This window comes from Hemicordylus capensis, chromosome 1 (assembly GCF_027244095.1).
Source record: "Hemicordylus capensis ecotype Gifberg chromosome 1, rHemCap1.1.pri, whole genome shotgun sequence".
Taxonomy (NCBI): domain Eukaryota; kingdom Metazoa; phylum Chordata; class Lepidosauria; order Squamata; family Cordylidae; genus Hemicordylus; species Hemicordylus capensis.
This window is the reverse complement of record NC_069657.1, coordinates 265,847,450-265,866,103: the sequence shown is the minus strand read 5'-3', so window position 1 is coordinate 265,866,103 and position 18,654 is coordinate 265,847,450. Positions and strand designations below refer to the sequence as shown.

At 43.0% G+C, this 18,654-nt stretch overlaps 1 long non-coding RNA gene across 1 annotated transcript; it reads right to left on the bottom strand.

Moving 5' to 3' along the window:
• Positions 1-1,324: 1,324 nt before the first annotated feature.
• LOC128340126 (uncharacterized) lies at positions 1,325-18,034 on the bottom strand. Its single transcript, XR_008313479.1, has 4 exons — positions 17,952-18,034; positions 9,740-9,873; positions 8,111-8,162; positions 1,325-1,352 (listed from the first exon to the last, which is right to left on the bottom strand). It is a non-coding gene; the product is annotated as an uncharacterized LOC128340126 (long non-coding RNA).
• Positions 18,035-18,654: the final 620 nt, after the last annotated feature.

The following is an 18,654-nucleotide window of genomic DNA, read 5'->3' as shown; positions in this document are numbered from 1 at the left end:
AGCTTTGTATGTGCCTACTCTAGAAACAAGTCTAATGTCTGTAAAATATGCTACAGAAAGGGGCTATGAAGTAAAATTCAAAGGCAGGCACTGTTTCATTACTTGTAAAAAGGACTGAAGAGACTGAAGTAGAATGTGTGCCTGAAAAGGCCAAAACTGTAAAGGAATGCATCCACAAAAGATGTCTGAATTTGTGGCACAGAAGGTTAGGCCATAGAGGTGCCAAAGTGATATGTCAGGCTGAAAAGTTGGATTTGGTCTAAGAATAGTCCCTCGCAGCACTGAATCAAAGTGTGCATGCTGTATAAGAGCAAAGGAAATGTGACCTGCTTTTCTTCCACACAAAGAAAGAGAAACACAGCATCCTTTGGATTTGATTCATAGTGATTTTTGTGGACCTATGCAAATTATTACATCAGGAGGGAATAAATATGTTCTTACTTTCATTGATGACTATTCTAGATACACATATACATACCTGTTAATTGAAAAGAGATAAGTACTAGAAAGACTGAAAGAATATGTTGCAAGAGTGAGCAACAAGTTTGGGTGAAAGCCACAGATCCTCTGCACTGACAATGGTGGTGAATACACTGGGAATGATGTCATAAGATTCCTAAAGGAGAAGGGCAATGAACACCAAAAGACTGTTCCTTATACTCCGGAGCAAAATGGAATGGCGGAAAGAAAGAACCATTCTCTTATGGAAATGACGAGATGCATGCTTGTAGATGCTGGTTTGGCTACTAAATCGGGGTGGGGGGGGAGAGAGTGATGACTGCTACTTACCTGCAAAACAGATTGCCTGCCCACAGGAACAATGCCATAGTTATGGCACAGCAACAAGCCTACTTTGAGTCATATAAGAGTGTTTGGATCTAAAAGCATACACCTATATACCAGAAGCCAAAAGGACCAAACTCAACTGTAGATCTGAGGAAGGAATACTTGTTGGCTATTCCATAAGATGTAAAGGGCATAGGATTTTAGATCTTGCCACAGTAACAATTAAAATTAAAATTGTTACTGTGCCATGGAGCATACATACTTCAATGAAAATGAAAAACCAACCACTAGTGAATTGCCAAACTTGGAGCCCAATTTTCAGTTGGAGAAAGAATCAAGGCAATATGACCAAAAGGAAGGTTCCACTGTAAATTTTACATCTAGCAGCAATTCAGCAGAAGAGAATGCTGATGGCAAGCAAAGGGTATGGCATTTGACACAACAGAATAAAGGAGTTCTGCCTAAGAAACTTTCCTACATTGCAAAGAGAGAAAGGTTTCAAGAACCAAGCATGTGGAAAGAAATTGATAACTTACCTGCAGCTGAAGCACAAAACTGGAAGGAAGCTGCAAAAGAAGAAATGAAATCATTGCACAAAAATAACATATGGATACTCACAGAGCTACCTGAGGGAAGAAAGACTGTGGGGTGCAAGTGGATTTTTAAAACTAAGCAAAATGCAGAAGGAGATGTCCATTGTTACAAAGCGAGACTGGTGGCAAAGGAATTTTTGCAAATATATTGCTTGTACTGCCAGCGATGTGAGTTTTGGGCAGTATAAAAATATGTTAAATAAAATAAATATGGGGAAGATTATGACGAGACATTTGCTCCTGTCTTGAATAGCAAGATCATGAAGAGATGTACTCAGCTTGTAAATAAATAAATAAATAAATAAATAAATAAATAAATGTATGTTTTTAATAGTAACCCCTTTTTTGCTTAACTCTAGTCTTTGGGCCTTTGATTTGGCTCTGATCTTCAGTCTTCAGAAATGATGCAGTTGGGCTGCTGGGTTCCTGGTGATCACTGTCAATACAGAAGATCAGAACAGAATTCTCATCTTCCTGACTCCATCCTCCACATAACCTTCTTCTCCCTATAATTTCATTAACTATCCTCCCGTCCTTAGCTTTGTCCTACATCTGTCAAAATGACTTGCTTAGCATAGGAGTGTTTTAATCTGTTGCACTTCTTTCATATTCCTGCCAGTGACACCACAACCTCCACCCAGCACTTTCTGCCTGGCTGTTCCATCACAGCTTGCAGCTTTTACTGGTTTTAAAGTGTCCAGAATTATTTCCTAGAATAACAATCTATAAATTTAAAATGGGAGGGGTGTGTGTGTTTGGACACAATTCCTTAAACATAGTCAAAACCAGAGGTGGTTAGTGGGCCTTGCTCCCCTTTAAAAGGCATTATATTATGGAACATTCTTTTTTACCCTAGCATGAACACAAAGGGCCATCAAAGTTTCCAGGGGAAACCTTCCAAAATTGTAAAAAAGCAACAGCAATCATCGTAATAATGCTGAATGGGAAATGGGAAATGGGGATGTGTGTGACATTTAAAGGCAACACCTATTCTTTAGCAGCAGGTGAAACAAGTAGTTTTGAGAGGAGCAGACATAAAGCATAAAAGCAAATACTTGATTTTCACAGCGCTGATATGCAAGAAGAGTGAAGCAAAAAGGAGCTAATGTCGGTCATAACTGATTTCCAGGATGGAATATGTCAAGGGTAGGGAATGTCACACGGGAGCTGAAATGAGGCAGTAAAATGAGCAAAGTCTTCTATGCCTGGTCTGGCAGCATAGCTGAGATGGATGGCATATTCTGCTATTGGGACAATTGAAAATGTTGCTCATTGACACATCTTGGGGTCTCCCCGCTGGCCTTTCTTCCATAATCCATGCTAATTAAATATTACCTTAACAAGATGCAACTGAATCTGATCAAGACTAGAGGAGAATTCACAGCAAATGTCATTCTATACATCCCTCTCTTTTTATTTCACTTTACCTCTCTTTCTATTGCATGATCACAGGCAAATTCAGTACAAGGGCCCCATCCCAAGCATAATAAGCCCGAAGGCCACGTGGTTAATTGCGGGGGGGGGCATGTGATTCATATTATTGGTGTTTAAAGTATATAAACATGGATGGTGAGAAATTAGTCCTGTTGGATGTGTTGCATTTATTCTAGCTATCAATCTGTTAAACCTTATAATACAAAAATCTGGAACTTGAGTTGGTTCTTGAAAAATGTGGTTTTATGATCAGAAATCATGTAAATCTTAAGTAAAAGGAGTGGTACTTTGAACAGTGTTGTTTCCAGTCCTTTGGGATATTGCCATTTTCAGATTTTTGGCTGCAGTCATAGAGGTGAAGATAGCCTTTTTTCTATTTTATTTTTACTTTTAAATTAAGGCTGGGATTCTCGGGATTTTAACACAGTCCCTCAAGACCTGGGCTTAGTAACTCAGGTGGGATGTTGTTCCAGCAGCTGCTTGGAGCACACTGCCCATTTTTATGGGTGCTGCCCTGACAAAGTAAATTACCCTGACCAGTGTTCCCTCTAGCAGGGATTCCCACATGTTGTTGACTACAACTCCCATAATCCCCAGCCAAAGACCATTGCAGCTAGGGATGCTAGGAGTTGTAGTGAACATCTGGGGGAACACTGACCCTGACCCCTTCCTTAGGGAAGGACTTGTTTCTTAAAGAGGCCTTGCCTGATTTTCCAAGTGCTAGCTCCAATGGCAAATGGGAAGGTCTCTGCTAGAGCTGGCAGGTCCTCAGGGGACTCCTACATCAGATGATGAAGGCAGGGCTGTGACCTTGGATGGTAGTGGAGATGCTGCCTCAAATTCCCCCTGGGGGTCTCGGTGGCATGGCATCATCCAGGGCCTGAGTCATGTGGTCTTCCCACCCTTTTTAATCTCCTGAACTGTCCACTTCATCCTCCAGTTGGGAGATGGGGTATTTATTATTTAACTATATTGCACAACCACTATCCATGTACATGGAACTTTACAAAGAGTGAAAGGATAGTTCCCCAAAGAATTTTAAATAGGGCTTACATTTTAAAACCTAAAGACCTGCACAGACATCAAATAAACTAATTAATAGCTTGTGGAGGGTGACATCATGGATTTTCGGCTATCCACAAGTGCAAGTTTAGTAACCAGTGCTTGACAGCACTTTTCCTAGGGCCGATATGAAATTTCAAAATCTGCTGAACTTTCCGTTCTCAGAGACAGATTTGGAGATGTAGATTTCTCAGAATGTAAACAAAAAATCTGCATGCACACACGTGTGTGTATGTGCACACGCACACACCTGCTGCTAGAACTTCATTTCTACTGATAGTTTTGAATTTCGTAGATTGAAAATCATGCCCTAAAGGCATCATATGGGAAGACTGGGAAGAACTGAAAAATGTAACACAATTGCATTCCCTAGCTGCACTACGGTTTAGCTGCTGTGCCACAATGCTGTGCCACATTGGTGCACATGGTAAATGAGCCTGTTCGTGGCTAGAAGGGCAACTGGCCAGTTTTGCCTAGCTTGCCAGAGATTAGTTAGTGAATTTTTTGTGTGTAAAGCCAAAGATCTTTGCAAAGCAAAATAAAGCCCTATAACATAGTGCACAGGAAGAGCAAATTGCATAGAAACAACCGATACAACACAGTTGTCATTAGTAGAATTATAAATGCCAGGGAATCATTATGCAAACAAATAGAACAAAGGCTTATCAAGAGGATAAAGAATTTATCAGCTTATGTTACATGCTCTTTATGGCACAGAACAGCAATTGATGGGATATATTTATATCTAATTTTATCAATGGCTGCTACAGCAAAAACAGTTCTATCCTGTAAGTGACTTCTTTGTCCAGATCTGTTAGAAACAAGCAAAGCTTTTGAGCATCTGTGAACATTGTGAGTCTCGTATAGAGTCTTGAGCCTGAGTAGCTTGAATACTTCTGGAACTTCGGATGGCCTTAAAAGGGACTTGGGCACATTCATGGAGGTGGATAAGTCTAGCAGCAGCTCTTTGTTATAATGGCTATATGGAACCTCATGTCCAGAGGCAGAATGCCTCTGAGTATCAGTTGCTGGATGACAAACTGGAGGTTGGGGATGCTTCCTGAAAGCATCCGACTGGCTACAGTTAGAACCAGAATGTTGGACTAGATGGCCCTTTGAACTAGAAAGTCCTTCTTCTGAGGAAAATCATTTCTCTAGGGCTTCCGTATAAAGGGACATGATTTTCTTAGCACTAAATTTAAAATGAATATCAAAACCTGAAATTTAATTTTTAAATATGTCTGGAACTCAATGTTTGAAGGGCAAGGATTTGCTAATGGACAAGTCTCCCATCAGCACATCCAAATGTGCATTTGATGCAGTTGATTTGCACACACATTTTACTATATTTCTATGCCTTTCATATGGTACTTGTACTGTTTTTATAGACTTGTATGCTGCTTTGGTATGTTATAGGGGGGACACAGGACACACACACACACAAACACAAAATTTGAAAATGTGAGAATTGTTCCTCCAGATTCATTTCTACTCTCATCTGCTACTTTCTGCATACCTTTGGTGGCCAATATTTGCCAGTTTCCCCCTCCCCGCCACACTCTTACTTACTTCCCTTAATTGGAGTATGGGATTTGTTTGCAAAAGGCTCTCCATCCATGATGCTGACTTTTGTGTGCCATGAACCTGGAAAACATTTGCAGGCTTTCCTTGTCTATCATGACCTTGCCCCTGACACAAAGGGTGAGCGGTCAGCTGTATCAGGAGGGCCAAGGGCACAGACTGCAAAGGCACTAGGCCTAGGTCCTAACACCATGCCCAAACACCAGTGACACCTTGGTGAATCCCCTGAGCCAGGACTCCCAGACTGTAGTCTCTGTGTCAGATTCCACTGAGAGGTCAGCATCCTTGTCACCAAGGGCCTTGCACTCCAGAGCCAGCTCACTAATGCAGAAAATGTGCATGGCAAGAATGAACAGTCAAGTGACGGGATGGGCTGTCCCTTTAAAGATCTCAATTCCCAATAAGGAATGGAGCCTGGGAGCGGAAGCCAGCATCGGGGACCAGTAAGAGCTCAGCTGACTCCAAATCTCATTGGAGCAAATTCTCTCCATGGAGCTGTCCAAGGTACTGCTTGACCTTACCTGCTACCTTGACTGACTGACCACAGCTGGGTCATCTCCCCTTCCCTCTACCCAGAACCTTCTCTTGTCCTTTGGGGTCTTGCTTACAGCCAAGATAGTACATATGTTCCTTTGGGGTCTTGCTTACAGCCAAGATAGTACATATGTTCTGGTTTGGGCTATATAGCCAATTCATATTATATTAAAAGTTGGAAATGTTTGGTTTCTTTTGTTTCCACTTTGTATTGATTTATTTTGCAATCTAGGATAGGCTAACTGGGCTGACATCCTAGTTGTTTGACAATCCTGCTTAAACTGTTTATCATTTATATTTTGCTAGAGCAGTTTCAAATTAAGGCCCTCTGCCTTCAACATTCTGATGCTATTTTCCTTCTAGCATCCTCACAGCCTTGTCCTGCGGAGCGATGTCCATCACTGAAATATATTAATGGCATTTATCAGTCAAAATGGTGAGCATTGCATTCCTATTTCAGTTAATCAGATAATACCAGCTGGAAAACAGGTAGCTAAATCTTTAAAGCAGATCCTGTTTATTGGAGCAGCTTGTGTTCCAGGCTGTTGAGTGATAGCAATGGCCAATTTTCCTTTCATTGTCGATTTCTTTAAAAAATGTTAGTTTGGTTGTGTTAGTTTTATTAACCGCACTAATTTATCTTTTACTGCACACATTCTTCATTCTGAAGCCTAATGACAAAGTACTGTAGCAATGAACCATCTTCCCCATAGACTGAGTAATGGCCCTTTGCCCTAGGAATGAAGGATAATGGGTAGGGAATTTTAATAGGATGGCCTGCCTTTCGTACAATTTAAATTGACTGGGCCTTTTCACACTGCAGTTAATATTCATTCACACTTTCACAACTGTTGATGAGTCCTGCGATCCATACAGCCTATGAGAATTTTACTCATATTGTCTCTCTTGGCTTGGTTAGTTACCTGCAACATTGTGCTTTGCATGTGGGACAGAATAGACAAATTGTTCTTGTTCTTCAGTGTTTCCTCCAATGAATTCAGACATTTCACTCTGCAAATGCTTAAGAAAACATAACCTGCAATGTTTGTACAACAAAGAGGACTTTGCATGTCTGTGAACTGGTTGTGTTTACACCTTCTGGCACAAAGGCTACTTTTATAGTATGTGTGTCCTGTCTTGCAGTGTTTTCACAAGTCACACCATCACAGCAGCATTTCTTCTAGCATGTGTCACTTGTTAATGTTAAGGCAAGACAGAAAACAGGGCAGACACCGTTTCAAATTGATGGTACAATCTAGTCAATGTAGCTTTGTGATTCAGTGGGTGATGCAAAATATAATTGAAGCATGGTTTGTGAAAGTGTCCTTGGAATAAGCAGCCAAAATCAAGCAAAATTTGTAGTCTGATGGCAGAAGAAAAACATTGTGATAAGCTAAGGTTATTAGAAAGGCACGGATTAAGTAGGTCTGAGTTACTCGTCATCTTCAAGGTCACCTTGGCATTGGCAGTTATGGACCAATTCATACAGCCAAATAGGTTTGCTTCATCAGACCACCTATACTTGTTGCATCCCTGCACAGCCCACTTTGTGTCTCATTCTTCTGCCAAAAAGCTCAGAAAGTTGCCTTCTTGTAACTGCATTTTAGCTTCCAGAAATTCTGTGAGGCTTGAAGGATAATAACCTGTCCAGAGACCTTGTGAGATGTCTTCTCTCCAAGGTCACATACTGGGATAGGGGAGGAGAAGCAGTTCAGTGTTAAAGCACCTGTTTTATGCTGCTAGGAGAAGCAGCATGCCACCCAGCACCCCCTGCGGCGGGGGATCGCCTCCACCACTCACCTGGCCACGGGTGAGGGATCGGCTCCGTGGAAGCCAGGTGAGTGGTGGAGGTGATCACCAGTTGCAGGGGGTGCTGGGTGGCACACTGCTTCTCCAAGCAGCGTTCAGGTGCGGCGAGAGTGGAGGTAAGCACCAATTCTTTTACTCTTGCCTCTCAACACCCCTCCACCGGTGCCCTCACCGGCTGCTACTGCTGCTACATATTGACTTAGATAGACCAGTGGTCTGATGCTGCAGAAGTACTTCATATGTTGGGAAGGAGAGAGAGGTGTGAAGATTATACCAGTCATAAAAGACAGCAGGTTCCAAAGAGTTCACACCTGAGAGCGCAAACGACTTTCTGGCTTCCCTTCTCTTTCTATCTGGAAACACCTGAAAAGAAAAAACATGAAGCTCTCAATATGACTGTATTTCATTGTACTAAATTTTGGTATGTGGTTTGATTATTCATTTTTCTACGTTGTTTTGGTTTTGATTAATATCGACATCTAATTTTGTAATTTTTTCCTGTAGACATGTCAATACAGTACATACAATATGTTATTGGGATTTCCCTCCACCCACCCAAACATACAATTGCTATAATCTTAATTTAATGCTGGTTACCAACATTAGCGTGCATGTGACAACCTGTGCCAAGGCAGGAATCTCAGATTTATCTTGGGATACAAACTAACATCATTAATCAAGATTTAAACTTAGCATGACAAACTCAGGATGCCTCCATCTTAGCTCTGGTGATTGTAAGAACCTGGGGAGGGGGAGAGAGAGAGAGAGATCAAGCCTCCTTTGGAAGCTGCTACCAATCATGGCTTCTCAACTAGTATAAATCCTCAAAAATAGACAGTGGCCAGAGCTTTGCACGGGACAGTACACTCCAATGTTCATAGCTGCTTCTTTTACTTAAGTAGGGCAAGCATAGCAACTCTGAGCTCCATGGCTGAGCAGGCATTTGAGTCTAGATTTCCCATGTCCAGCCATCAATGCAACCACGGCACCCTGCTGAATCATGCTTTAGCAATCTTGCCGTAATCCTCAGCAGAAACGTTTGTTTATGTGACTCAACCCAAAGACAAGCATAAAGGGGCTGAAGGAAGCAGGACTGATTGCTGGGACGATTCTTCCCCCCCCCCTTTCATCTTCCATAATTACATTATGTGCTCACTCCATTTCCCCCAGCAGTGAGAGGTTCCAAGAGTAGTACTGCAGGCTTTAGTTGCCTTTGGATGAAAGAGCGCTGCAGACTTATAATGTCTTTGTAATATTTGCTTTATTTATAAATATACAAGAAGAGCAGACTAAAAGCAAACAGACTCTCCCTCAGTAGGCTGCTTTGCCAGTTCCCTCTAAGTGGAGGTAGGAACTCTCACTCTCTCAAATGAAACTGCAAACTTATTTTGCTGTTTCTTTACCCCTTCCTCTCAGCTGCTTTCTCCATGCTCTGATGGGTGTTTCATTCTATAAGAAGGAGAGTGATTTCCAGCTATCAGGAGACCATCTGTTGCCATTAGCTCCCATTGATAAAACATCACTTCCCTGCAAACACCTAGCTAAGGATCAGCTTTATAAAGGTGACCTGTGAACAACTGTTATAATATATCGAGGTCTTTCACACAATTAAAAGCTGTGTTCTACCCACCTTTGGGAACTGAGTGTGCTCCCTATTTTCGGTTGTGTGGAGGAAAACCTGGGTAGAACTGATTGTATGGAAGCAAGGTAGGAGTCAAAACTGGGTAGCTTGCTTCTACACAATCACGTCTATCCAGATTTTCCTCCTACCTTGCTTCCACACAACTGAATATTGGGAGCACACACAGCTTCCAAATGTGGGTAGAACACAGCTTTTGATTATGTGAATGCCTTCTTTAAGTCAACAGAAGTATTCAAATCAGAACCCACTCTAACAGAAGCTTGTTTAACAACACTGAATTTGGTAGAGGCACACTTACTTAATAAGATCTGGTTTGCTGCAAAGTGAACTGTAGATCACTCCAGTGAGTGAATTGTGCAGGTGTTCAAAAACCATTTGTAGATCCAAATTTCAACAAGAGTGGCTTCACACTATACATGGCAATCTCATTTCCTGCAGCAAAGACATGAAGTTTGAGTGACAGACAGACGTCTTAAAAAAGATGTCTTAAATAAGTTAAATTTACTGAGGAACTGTGGCCAAATCGGGGTACACTGATGTGTGTTCAAGGATGTATATCTGTCATTGACATTACAAACATGGATAGAACACCAGTGCCTCCAAAGCAAACATGTTCGCCACCTGTCACGTAAAGCATTGTAGCTGCTCTAACAATATACGCCAAGAACGTCAGAATATGTTACTCTGAAGATTGAAACAGAAGAACAAAGCTATTTCATAAAGGATATAATACAGCTGAAAATCTATTCTGATGTGGAGAAACTAAAGGTTTGTTGGAGGGGGTTAGCATGGATGTTAGAAGCACATTCTTTGAATATAGTTTTGGTTGGTTTTGTTGTTTTTCTTTTATTCACTTTCCACCACTAGGGAAAAGGAAAATAATGTAGCTACAACTGGATAAAACTGCCTATTGGGTACTTATCTCCTGGCCAATCCCAGGTGTCAGTTGAAAAATTGGGATTGGAGAGTGGACAGAGAAGTAGGTCGTCTCGACTTATAGGAGTTCTCCTTCCCCTGCAGAAACATACTGGGGTGTGAACAGTGACTCTTTCATCTCCAGTAACATGGTACGAAAGCCCATGTTAGGCTGAGGTTTCACCGCACTCATGCCTGCTGGGAATCACTAGAGCCTTAGAGAGCACTTCACAGGCATTAGTCCTCCTCAGCCAACTTTCAGTGGCTGGGCAAGGTAATTGAGAGGGTGGTGGCCTCCCAGTTCCAGACAGTCTTGGAGGAAACTGATTATCTTGACCCATTTCAACTGGCTTTCGGGCGGGCTATAGGCTGGAGACTGCCTTGGTCAACCTGATGGATGATCTCCAATTGGGAATGGACAGAGGAAGTGTAACTCTGTTGGTCCTTTTGGACCTCTCAGTGGCTTTCAATACTATCGACCATAGTATCCTTCTGGAGCATCTGAGGTGGTTAGGAGTTGGAGGCACTGCCTTGTGGTGGTTCCGCTCCTACCTCTCGGGAAGGTTCCAGATGGTGTCGCTTGGAGACTGCTGTTCTTCAAAATCTGAACTTTTGTATGGTGTCCCTCAAGGTTCCATATTGTCTCCAATGTTGTTTAACATCTACATGAAACCGCTGGGAGAGATCATCAGGAGATTTGTTGCAGGGTGCTACCAGTATGCTGATGACACCCAAATCTATTTCTCCATGTCAACATCATCAGGAGAAGGCATAACCTCCCTAAATGCCTGCCTGGAGTTGGTGATGGGCTGGATGAGGGATAACAAACTGAGACTGAATCCAGATAAGATGGAGGTACTCATTGTGTGGGGTCGGAACTTGAGAGACAATTTTGATCTGCCTATTCTGGATGGGGTCATACTTCCCCAGAAGAAACAGGTATGCAGTTTAGGAGTGCTTTTGGATCCAAGCCTCTCCCTGGTGTCCCAGGCTGAGGAAGTGACATGTGTCAGTTTCTTGAGATGAACGACCTCAAAACAGTGGTACATCTGCTGGTAACCTCCGGACTGCAATGCGCTCTATGTGGGGCTGCCCTTGTATGTAGTCTGGAAACTACAGTTGGTCCAGATTGCGGCAGCCAGGTTGGTCTCTGGGTCATCTCATTTTTATCTGGGTGTAAACCGCCCATAGATGTAAGTTTTGGATGGTATAAAAATATGTTAAATAAATAAACAAACTGGGCCAGGGAATTTGGATGGCCTGCTGCTCACTTCACCTCAGCCTAGGACAAGCCATGTGGATATTGGTTCAGGTGATGAGGTCAGGTGAGCATGCTCAGCCATTCATCAGGGATCTATTTGGCTTCAGAGGAAGTGTGCCCTGCAGTCTGAACCCAATCCTTTATCCTTTAGTTATTTTAAAGATAAAGGGGAAATAGGATCTATCTGCCTAAAATGTTACAATGTTGCCTTCCCACTGTATAATGGTCCTCAGGATGCTTAACATTATTTTAAAAATTAAACAATAAAAAACAACAACAACAACAACCAATCTTAAAGCAGCAGACATACATCAGAGATCCACATCAGCAGCTCATACCAGGTTAAAAGTCCTTTGGAAGAGAATGATCCTCACCACCTTCCTAAAGGTGGTAAGCAAACTGGTCAGGCAGACCTCCCAGGGATGGAATGCCACAGCTTGAGTGCAGCCACTGGGGAAGCCAGGGCTGGCTCACCAATGAAGACCAGTGAAGCAGCCCCCTCAGGCAGTGGATTGGTGGAGGTGGTGGCAGCAGGGAACCAAGGAGAGCTGAAGATGAGTAACCTCCGCAGCAGTGTGAGCAGTGGCAGAGGGTCCACCACCACCATCAGGTAAACAGAGGTCATGAGAATGAAATTGGTGGGATTGTGCTGGGGAGGGAGGCAGTTGTTCCATGGTGTGCATAGTGCACCTGAACGAGCTGTGGGTCAGGGAGGGGGAGAAGAGGCCAAGGCTGTGGCATGGATAGGGAAAGGGAGAGTGTTGCATGGTACACTCAGTGCACCATGAGGATGGTGGTGCGGCAGCAGCTTTCCAAGCTGCCCAGCAGGCTTGGGCCAGACCTGAACAGAATCCCTGTCCTTAGTACTCAACTGCAAGGGCTGGAGCCCAACATAAGCTCCAACCATTGCTTTTGGCGTGAATTCAGATGCAGCTGTTGACATGGCTGAATGGGCTAGAGACCCTCCATTGGGCCTGGGATAAGAAAGTGCTTGGCTCTTGAAGGGTGCTGTTAGTTTTTCTGGGTTTCCCCAACCATAATAGGGAGGGAAGGTGGGAGGTAGAGAAGAAAATAACAGGAGAGTAATGAGGAGAGGGCGAGGAGGGACTGAGGGAAGAAGAGGAGAGCAGAAGACAGAGAGGGAAGGGGAAGAAAAGGCCAAAATACTTAGTTTCTTCTTCCCGTCATTGTTTCTCCCCCCCCACACACAATTCCTTGTGTGTCCCCTCTTATGAAATGACATTTGAATTCAAAATGCTCTCTTAATCTACACTTTTAATAGTTAGTTGCATTCATAATGGAGTAATTCGTTTTTGGATGAAGTTTTGGTGCTACAGCAGAACAGGTGGGGAAGTGCAATGAAGAAACAGCCACAACATGTGCCAGAGGGTAAGTGGGTGGATACTAATTCTCAGTTCTCCCTGTTGTGATTAAGGACACAGGAATTCCACCAGGAGGGCTTCTGGCAACCGTATATTAGCCATACAATAATGCAGCTGGAAAGTTCAGTTTAGAGCTCATATGAAATCAATTGGAACACAGCCTCTACAAAATGTTCAGATTTAGTGCTCATGTCAACAGTTTTGTATTAAGAGAAAATATTCTTTTTGACCCCATGTTAGAACTTAAAAAATGATAATTTGGGGTGTAAGGTTTTTTTTAAAAAAAGTTTCTTTTATATAGGTGCTTTGAGCTAAGTGGGCTAGAAAGCTTTGGGCTAGATTATTATAGGTGTTTTGAACTCTAAAATACTAGACAATACTTGCAGTGATATGATGAAAAAAGGTGCACCACTTTAACACACCTAATTCTTCAAAAGACTTTGTAGTAGCAATTTTAAAATTGATTGCATAATGTAACCTGATAAACAAGATAAAACCTCTACTGAATCTCTTGACTATCACAGGGGTAAGTACCATTAAAGTTAAAACCCACAACATTCAATACATAAATCTAACCTAAAAAATGGGGTTCGGTTCCTGGGCTAAGTTCCTCTAACTTTTAAATCCCCAACCACACAGCTGAGAAGTGGCATGGGCTGCTCATTTACAGAACTGGGGATTTAAAAAGTAAGGGGGGTTAACTTCTTAGTCCAAACTGGGCAAATCCAAGCCACTTCTCAGCTGAGAGGTGGTTTCTCTTTTGATTGTTAACTGCCCCGAGATTTTGGTTTGGGGTGGTATAGAAATGTATTAATTAATTAATTAATTAATTAATTACATAAACACCCCTCCCTTAACTTTTTAATCCCCAGTCCTGTGAATGAGCAGCCCATGCCACTTCACAGCGTAGAAGTGACTGCAGGTTTTCAGGATAACCTCTTTTAATGCTGAAATTCCCCAAGCCCATAGCTGCTACTCAGCTCAGAAGCACCACAGGCTGCTCATTTGCAGGACTGGGTATTAAAAATTAAAAAAGGCTTTCCCTTTAATTTTTAAATCCAGATCAAAACTACCCCCACAATAACTAAATTTGTGTAGCAGGAAGCTGCCTGCAAAACCACAAAAGCAAAATAAATAAAAGTAGCCCATTTTAATAGGACTTAATGTGCCCCTTCAATCCCTTATGGCTCCAGCAATATTCCACTTATATTTTCAAAAATTAAAACTAGGGGTTGCCTTGTCAAATAAAAATGTTTTCACCTAGCACCAAAGAGAATATAGGGAAGGTGTCAGGTAGATGCATAGCAAGGTTGGAATGGGCCCTGGTGCAAAAAGAGAGATCGGGCCCCTGTCTGCGCGCGCGCGCGCACACACACACACACCCCTTCTTCCTCATAGAGACATGAGGGGGAAAGCAAAGAGCAAGCTGTCATCCAGCTGGTGGAATTCCTCCCTCCTCAGGGTCCTGGGGACATTTGTCTCTCTCCCTTTGTTCAATTGTAGCTACATCCCTGGTGCCAGGTGCACTTATTTTTGAAGAGAGGGCTACAGGCAGTGTATCTGTGGTCAGGCTGCCTAGGAAGGTTCTCAGTTAGTGAAAGCTGCTTTGCGCCACTAAGTTACTTTTAGTTTACATTCCTCCTGCCCTGTGTCTTCTCAGCATAGGTCATCTTACTGAGAGACCAAGGCTGTTTCCATACCAAACCCGTGCCTGACATGGATCTAAATAATCCATGCCATCCAAGAATGTCCAGAGTTGCCCACCTACCACCTGCTTGAGTGCCTTGCCCAAAAAGGCTGTAGTGGGAACCAGACAATAGCTGGCCCAGTCCATTGTAGAAAGGTGGGTTCATCACTTCAGATGCCTTGTCAGCACCCTCAGTTCTTAATAACTGAAACTCATGTAGCGGTCAGATGGTGTCCTGCACACATCAACAGAGCGTGTGACAAGAATGCTAGAATCCTGAGGTGGTGGAATGGACTGTACCACTCCAGACCGCAGATGGTAACATTTTTAATGTCCGTATGTTTTTTAAAAAACCACACACACACACACACACAAAAAAAAACACTTCCCTGCAAACAGAAGATAACAACAAAGAAGGCCAAACATGTTCTTTTTGGCCTGCTAACTGATCAAACAAACACTTTTTAAAAGTAGTGATCCTCTTTATTTAGCTGGGGGAGAGCAACTGCCCCTATCCATCCCCAGCACAACACACACACACACACACACACACCCGTGGCTGTTGTTGGTGTCTATCATGTTTCTTTTTTAGATTGTGAGCCCTTTGGGGACAGGGAGCCTCCTTCCTTCCTTCCCCTCCCTCCCTTCTTACCGAATGAAATAGTGTAATTCACTCTACTGCCTCGTTCTGTTGCACAGACAGACCAGGCCTAGCTTGGATGGTATGCCATTGGTGTGCTAACTCTTGCTCGTGTTTACGAGGCCTGTGAAATGCTTTGCTTCTGGTACACGCTTGTAATACTCTCAGTTAGAACCCTGTAAGTGATTTGCTCACATTGTCTTCCAGCTGCACTGCCACTGGGAAGATCAAACATGTCTTACAAATAGCTTGCTGGGCAAAGTATATGACCCCCATCATTGACCTTGACATATGGAGTCGGAAAGCAGTGACTGGTGGCCAACTGAGCGGTCCTTAGGGCTTTCTCCTTCCCACTCCCTCCACCAGTGTGGCAGGCTGTTGCCCTTACAGTCACTGCTCCACTGTACAAAGCTGTATCTCTCTCACGATAGAAAAAGAGATCAATCAAGTCTATTCCTCCCTGTCAAAGAGCAATGTCGGAAGAGAAAGAGAAGATTTTCTATTACACACAGAACTGACAACCAACCAGAATCAATCCAATATGATTTCTTGCCAAGTGCTCTGTTTTCAGTAATGACCAAATTTGGATGCTTCAGAAGTTGTTGTAATAGCACTAGGAAAGCAAACCTGAACAGAAGGGCACACTCGTAATGATTTGTCTTCATAAGCTCCTGGTACAAAATAATGTGTTTATCATCTTTTTTTTTTTACACATAAGTGGAAATGTTAAAGGGTAAAATGGAGAAGTGCATATCTCCTCTATTTCTCTCAGAACTAGGGCATATAGCCTTGCTACCTTCTTTTGTGCTTTCTCACATGGTGTGGGAGAGGCTGGCTCTGCGGTGGACTTGGGTCTGAGAGGGCTGCCTCAGAGAGTTCAGGACCTAAAGGAGCCCCCTTGGGAGTCTTCAGCTGCAGGGCTCTCTCAGGTTCTGGTCCACTGCCAAGATCTGGTGCTGGTCCTGCCTCCTTAGGGTCTAACTCAAAGTCACTGCTGTGAGCAGGGGCTGTGGCAGGCTCGGCCATGACACCCAAATGTCTCCCAGTAAATGATGGGCACTTGGCCCCGTTACTTCTAGTATTGCTGATAATTTTATCAAAAGAACAAATGGAATGTCTTTTCGGGGAACCCTAAGAAGCATGGCTGGGCTGAGTGATGTTGAGGCCTGAGGAGACAAATGAATGCTTATACATCCATAAGAACAATGTTGATGAAAATATCCTCCCCTGTCTCCCATGCCAACTCTTCAGCGGGTCAAGAATGATGAGATAATTTTCTTAAATCTCACCGATTAGCATTCTGCTACAGCTGCGGTTCCATAAAATTGTTCCTACATAAGATAAAAAGTAATAAAGCTGACTTCTATTATTTATCGCAAGCTTTTATATCTTTCACATTTATTTTTAAAGCCTTTTTCTCTTTCCCCGTATTTTTCCTGGGATCTTTTATGAACAAGGACATGATTCTGTCTTCTGTCATTTCCTCTCATAAGTTTCTGTTTTGCCTAAGGCACTCAGAGCTGGGGCAGAAGCATATATAGGGACAGGCTGTATCACTGTGTGCAGGTCACAAATGTAAGAACCTACTAATTAGGTTTCCCTTCCACTTTCCTTTGATGGCTCTCCTGAATATAAAAGAACAGCAGTGTTCTAGAATGGAGATCATATGTGCCAAGAAAATAAGCCCTCCTTGACTAATGAAGTTCTGAATCCATTTGTTACAGAGGCTGCAGAATGCTACTGAAGAGATAAACTGGGGCCATGTTCTCAGGGCAGCATCTGTCTGGCTAGAGGAAATGGGTCAACGGTTTGCTTGCTTTGCCTCATGGTCCCATTGTGGCCTTCCACCACTTGGCCTCAGAGTTTAATCCATGTCGGAGTCTCTCTCTCTCTCTCTCTCTCTCTCTCTCTCTCTCTCTCTCTCTCTCTCTCTCTCTCACACACACACACACACACACACACACACCCCTCCACTACCATTAAACACTACTATGCTTGACAACCAGTTCAGATTCGGTTTTCAGTGGATTTATAATCTGCTTTTTAGATCACCGTACTTGCAGTATAGTGCTTCCTTAGGGCCCTTAAAATGAGACAACTACACAAAAGCTAATACTCACTGTTAACAGAAAAACTGGCTCTAATACTTCCATGTTGCATTATTGTACCGTGACTAGAATGGTGTCGAGGAATACCTGTGTGCCCTAGCCTCACTGATTAATCAATATGAGGGTGTACATTTAATTTTTGTTTTGTTTTTGTTTGGGTTTTATGTTAAAATCTCACTTGCTGCTCTTTCAAAAGAAAAGCCCATGGCAGCTAACACAAACACAGATGGTGTCAGAGAGGAGCATGGGTGGGCAAATTTGCTTCCCCTGAAACATGTTTTGCCCAACCTTGGCTGGCAGAGCACAGTTCCTATCTATGCCACTTGTCTCAGCTGCCGGCTGGAACTTTGGACTTCAGCAAAATGTACTAACTGGCTTATGAACAAGTAGTTCATCCCTTTTGCTGATATAAATTGCTTGGTGCATCTGCCTCCGTTCCAGCCAGTCAAGATGATTCCCTCTAGGCATACCACCGGGACTTAGGCAGAATCCAGTCGTTTGCAAGCAAGTGACTCACCTCCTCTGCTGATAAACTGCTTGACACATATCTGTCTCAGAGCTAGTTCAGGCAGTCAAGATGGCTTCCTCCAGGCATTGCTGGGATTTGGGTAGATGGTGGAAATTATCAACAAAAGGACCAAGCCCTTCCTGGTAAACTGCTTTAGGATATTCTGCCTGAGAGAAGGAAAGGCAGTAAAAGCATGGCTGAGTTTGAAAAATAGGGGAGATAAATGAAAGGGAAAGTCTCAGGTGCTAGGAGAAGCCCCATTCAGACATCGAGGCTATTCATACATGCATTCAAAACCAGGCTGTAGCAGATTCATCTAGCCTTTGTCTTAGAGCAAGCCCATGTGAGAGGAAGAAAAATGCTGAATCATCCCCTCCATACTTCCAGGACAAAGGCTTCTCCCCCAAAACCTTCCTGTAGTATTCGCTGCCACAACCACCACCCCCAAATTATCAACAGAGTTTGACCCCCACCCCCCAGGCCTGGGTGAAATTCTCAGGGAAACTCTCTCCTGTGCTATTGGAAAAGTGCAAAAGCCTTCCATGTGCAAGCTTACACGTGGTGAGAAAAGTGGTAGGTTGCTGAACAATCTGAGATGTATTTTGCACCAGAAAAAACCCTCCCCGGCCCCTATTTCCTAAGTTAAAAATCCACTCAAAGAGGCTTGTTAAAATTGCAAAGAACAAAAGGAAAAATAAACTTTATTCAAAAT